Genomic DNA, 5,695 nt, shown 5'->3' with positions numbered 1-5,695 from the left:
TTTAAAACTAATGGACTGAAATAGTGATTTTTAACAAACCACAGGGACGAAAATAGTAATCAACTCTTATTGAAATCATTAAACTATTTTTTTAATTTGATAGAAATCAAAAACTTAAAATATGAAATACAAATGCGCATATGGTAATTTAAGTTTTAGAAGAGTCAAAGTAAAAATAAAAAGGTATAAATGGGCCCATTAGACCACTTCAAAAAGAAGTGTCTGATATTCATTTATATATTTGCGATCACTACATACTAAATAAAAAACATGTTTAGTGATTTAGTGTATTAATGATAAGGAATAAGGAATGTATTTATAAATTATGTATTATATATATATTTTTAATGGCAATAAAACAATTATTATATATTAAAAGGACTGTTTATTGTCTTGTCTTTTTAATATATTGAGAATGAGAATGAGAATGAGAATGTTTACTTAATCCTATTTTACATCAAATTTAATCCTAAACTACTCCTTGTTTGGGATTAAACTCAAAACCTCACTCTCATTAAGACATAAGAGTTTCTACCAAGTGGCACATTATGTATTACTAGTGAGAAACTCGCGCGTTGCGGCGGAGTCGATAATTTACATCATTATACTCGTCTATTAGTTTATAAATTGTTCCGCTTTATGTTAGGGTATGAATGACAATCACAACATCGATAATTTACATCATTATACCCGTCTATTAGTTTATGAATTGTTGTTGATGTTGTCATTGTAAACAAAAGATGTCACACTGCTAAAGATGAAATGTGACTGAGGACCTAAAGTTGAAATGAATTTGGTCATCGCAGGAAAGAAAATCTGCAAACACGTAAACAAAATCGTGATTTTTCTAAAAAGCCAGATTGCTAACAGACAAACACATATATCGAGATTTTTCTAAAAAAAACAAATTGCTAACAGATAAACACATATATCAAGGGAGATTAAATGCGGTGGATTCGGGTCGTGTTCGCAGATTGGCAGGTTCCGCCCGATCCGAACCCGAAAATTTTACACGAACCCAAACTCGACCCGAACCCGAAAATCGTATCATACATATGTACCCGAACATAACCGAGATTTTGTGGGTTGATCCGAACACGACCCATTCAACCCGATTTTTTTAATTTTTTCTGAAGTTCATATATTAAAATTAAAATTTACTATAAAAGCACAAATGTATATAATAATATCATATTTAAATTATAAAATAAAATCTATGTTAATTTGTTTTTTTAAGTTATAATCATTATGACATAAAATATATTGTAAAAAATTATAATATTATAGTATAAATTAAATTATAAAATAAAATCTATGTTAATTTGTTTTTTTAAGTTATAATCATTATGACATAAAATATATTGTAAAAAATTATAATATTATAGTATAAATGTGTTAAACGGCTCAACCCGCCAACCCGACCAGGTTGACCCGAACCTGACCCGTTTACCTAAACGGGTTCGCTGAAACTGACCCGAACCCGTTTAGACTAAACCTAAACTCGCGAATTCCGTGTTAGATTCGTGTTGGGTTTTCAGGCCGTGTTAGAAATTCACACCCCAAGTTTTTATGTGTTTTGAAATCAAACATTATTGTAGCTATTCTGTGTACTTTAGTAATTAGTATTAGTAAATGTAAAAGTAAAATTTGGACTTGGAATGGAGGGCAATATCCCTAACACTCAACAGTACATGAAAAGGAGCAAATGGGTCAGCTTCATAGTTTGCTAGTGCAGCAGACTATTCAAAACGTCAGGGACCAGTGAGATTGGGTATCAACGCTAAACATGTGGAGTTCTCGGTGAAACAAATCAGGTGCGATATAGCTGAGAACGATATTAATAACCAGACAACAGAATTTAAATGGACTCGTATAGCAGTGTCGAATGGTGACATTAATAAACAAATATTTACATCATAAATCCAAGAGTAAATAGCCAAAATCGTGTATTACGCGTTTTTACTCTAGTTACGTGTATCCGGTCTGGGACATGCGCGTAACCCAGCCTGGTAAGCACTGAACGCAGCACTCGACACGAAACCGGCTTTACACGAGTAACCAATGCCAGTTACATGTGTTTAATGCCTGTTACGCGCATTCCGACGTCGTTTCATGCGTTTAGGTGCCGGTTATGCGCGCAGTGTTGGTTACGCGTTATTAAATGCAGGTTAGGCGTACCAGGGCGGGTAAACTGGTGTCTACTAAACAATATCTACCTACAATTTTACTATTATACCCTTTTAACACAAACATCTTAACCTTATGTAAACACACATTAAAATCCAAGAAAAACGCCCCAGGGGGCCGAGACTCAAACATTGTTCTGCGTTTTCGGACAAAAAAAAAACGTCCTGTTTTGCTACGACTACGCTTGGTCTTAAAAGCTTTGCCTTTGCGAATGGGTCACGACCACGACCCCTTTGGTTTATGATATGGCTTTTATTTAGAAAATAATAACGTATATACAACTTTTGAGTCAAAAAGTAATAATAACAGAGGTAAATGTAATGAAAAAACATTAATAGTAAACTACCCCTTCCACTCTCTTGGTCCATCCCATACTCATCTCTCTATGTATTTAGAATTTTAAAGAACAATATAATTTTAAAAACAATTACCTAAGATTTGGTAGAATCACCAGATATCTCGATAAGTCTTACTAAATCTCCCACTACTCAAATGTTATTACTAAATCACCAGATATCATTTTCTTTGCAATGAGCATGGGAACTCAATAAACATATGATGTGAAGTCAAGCTTTGACCCAAAAAGTCAAACCAAAGACACAACTAACGTTGAATTGCACATTAAAAAATGTACAAATTGAAGTTCAAAGTGGTCATGTGCACTGGATACAGAAGATATTAAGGAATAAAAGAATGAAAAAGTGTCAATGATACCATGCAAAAAAATGACTAAAAGGAACATTAACAAGTAGGGATCAGGGGCATCATCTTGCTTGCACATGATCCATAGCTTACCGGTTCCCGGACCCACAACCATCTTAGTAGCCGATTTTGAACAAGCCCAAGCCTGTGCCCCAAGTTCATACTTCATTAGCCCATATGTTCTCAATTTGTCACAAATAGTTTTTACATGTATAAGAAAACAACTAATTAATTATATAAACTTTTTATGGTGACCATCAATATTAAATAATAATTATCTATCTATAAATTATTTTTATAGCTTACGATAAGTATATTAATAGTATAAACTATTTTCAGCATGATAACTACATACAAAAAAAAAAGTAATTCACTACTCAATCAAGTGTCAAATTACCTAAGTACCCCTATTTGATTACCAAACTATCTGGTTTTGATTCTTGAACCGGTGATAATCACTGTGAAATATGCACATCCAAACACCTATTAACTTGTGATGCATTTGAGACTAAGGTTTAGAATATACCTATGGGTCTAACATTAGAGCACTTGTAATTCATCTCCAAGAATCACTTTCAGACCCGAATCTGCACCAAATTTTGATGCAAGAACAGATGCAACAACTGCTTTTGCTGCTGGATCTGGGTCATATTTATGCAAAACAAGCTGAAAAATAAAAAACAGTATCGATATTAACTTGAAAAAAGCAAAAGTCTCAACAACAAAATATGCTTTAGTGAAGTGTCTAAAACAAATCATGCCAAAAAGTTTTACCCTCTTTATATAACTAATACCATTATAGTGTACCTGAATGAGCTGGTGAGTGATGTAATAATTAGTTCTTTCTTTAAGCTCATCAACTTTTGCTTGGCTTTCATCCCGAAGCCTATCTAATATTCTTTAATCCCTTTGATCACCTACATGAGAGCACATCAAAAGTCACTATTAATAAGAAATAATAACTAAAAATGAACAAAAACGGTGCTCGCACAATAAACCCAGCCCAACCCAATTTGTCAAGTTTGGACCTAAACAACTTTAATAATTGGGATGTAAGAAGGAAATCATCTAAACTCATGTCATGACCAATTATGACCTGAACGCGTTTTGAATCATACTTCACCCACCCATTTTTCAAACTTTAGAAATCAATCTTAACATCGTAATCGTTGCAAACTTCTGCGCTTATGAAACTCTTTTTCATCTATATATATTCAATAATAATCATGCATAATAAGCAAGAGAAATGTATAACTAACCTTCAATGCAGAGCATGACAAAAAAGGCCCTCATAAAAGTAGCGCCAAATGAGAAAAAGTTTAGGCCACATGAAGTTTAGGACCTGTCACGGTAACATGGAGTTTTTGCGTCTGGGCGACATGCGAGCCGTTAGCACCTTGAGTGCCGCTTGCAATCTTGTGTACCTAGATCCAAGCTTTCCCCTATAAGCATATAAACTCAAAATGTACTTAAGTTTTTTACATTAATCATGAAATACAAGTTTCATATATTAGATTCAAAGAAACAAATAACAAAATAAAAAGCTTCAAACTTTGATCATACACAAACAAATTAAGAGTCAAAATGAAAAATGACAAACAAAATTTTTGACAACGGAGTCTCAATTTCTAAGAAATATTAACAAGAAATAGCCATTGAATACCATCTATCATCTTAAACTCAAGGAAAAAAAACAAAACAAAAGGTTTCAAACTTTAAACTAAACCCAATTACATACAAGCAGCAATAAACCCAACAAAGATAACAAATTCAAAAATTCCAAAAATTAAGAAAAATAAAAATAAAGAAACCAAACCTCCAAATGGGGAGTTTCTTGTTGAAAAAAATAAGCGTCTTCAATTCAGCCCTAGAATTGTATGCTTCCCTCTTGTATCTGCAGCCCTAATTGCAAAATCGCCATGAATAAACCTAAACTAAAGTCACACAATCGTCAATTAAATCAAAACAGTTTGAATAGGAAGAGTAATCGAAATCCAAAGTGGAATGAGATGAAAACTTTACAAATCATTTAGCAAACAATACCATGAAATCTGTTGTAAATTAGAAGTGAAAACTTTTGTTTGGAATCAACAAATCGAATGATTTAAAACTTACAGTCGTGGATTCGGTTCTCCCGATTACATCTTCTTTGATTTTGTGCAATGTCTAAACCCTGTTCATACCCATTAACAACATCCCATAAATCGAAAAAGAATCCCAGAACAACAAGGCCGATGAGTTGGGGCAGGGGTGAAAACCCTACCCAATTCCATGATGGGTTCGGTGTTAAATAATTGCAGGAATGAAACGTATGGGGTAATTGATTTCAGTTGGCGTAATCCATCGAATTCCTTATGCGGCTGTAGAGATTCAGTCATAAACCCTTATTGAAGAGAACGATTGAATTGGAAGAAACCGATGATAACAGTGGTGTTAAATATCTGATAGGGGAAGGGGATATAGGGAGCGAAGGGTAAGATGGGAAGAAAAATGTAAAAATATAGGTTTTGTTTGAGACTTTTAGTCTGCCATCTTAAAAAGTTGGGGTTAAATTACTATTTTAGACATGGGAAATGCTTATATATAGTATATAGATATTGACCACGGATGTTAGGGTGAGAGGGCACTCCCCTAAGAGGGGAGTCCCCTCTCTTACGCACCACCAATCAGCTAGTGCCACGTCAACTCCTGTAACGCCCGGCTATTTGGTACTTTCCATTTATAGCAAGTTTGATTCGTAATTCTATTTTTGGAAACTTTGTATTCTTGTAATCGTTTCTTCCCTTGTAATCTTTATCAAATCGAG

The 5,695-nt window shown here is 33.8% G+C and overlaps 1 long non-coding RNA gene across 6 annotated transcripts; it reads right to left on the bottom strand.

The window, feature by feature from the left end:
• Nucleotides 1-567: 567 nt before the first annotated feature.
• LOC110872595 lies at nt 568-5,349 on the bottom strand. 6 transcript variants are annotated; one of them, XR_004892604.1, is made up of 6 exons: nt 5,005-5,349; nt 4,706-4,823; nt 4,149-4,331; nt 3,697-3,806; nt 3,416-3,555; nt 568-816 (listed from the first exon to the last, which is right to left on the bottom strand). It is a non-coding gene; the product is annotated as an uncharacterized LOC110872595 (long non-coding RNA). The 6 variants fall into 6 exon arrangements; XR_004892603.1 differs by lacking the exon at nt 568-816 and adding an exon at nt 2,776-3,034 and having other exon boundaries at nt 4,933-5,347; XR_002554549.2 differs by lacking the exon at nt 568-816 and adding an exon at nt 2,776-3,034 and having other exon boundaries at nt 5,005-5,346.
• Between the last annotated feature and the right edge of the window lie 346 nt (nt 5,350-5,695).

This window comes from Helianthus annuus, chromosome 1 (genome assembly GCF_002127325.2).
Source record: "Helianthus annuus cultivar XRQ/B chromosome 1, HanXRQr2.0-SUNRISE, whole genome shotgun sequence".
Taxonomy (NCBI): domain Eukaryota; kingdom Viridiplantae; phylum Streptophyta; class Magnoliopsida; order Asterales; family Asteraceae; genus Helianthus; species Helianthus annuus.
Note: the sequence above shows the minus strand (reverse complement) of the source record. Positions and strands in the feature narration are given on the sequence as shown.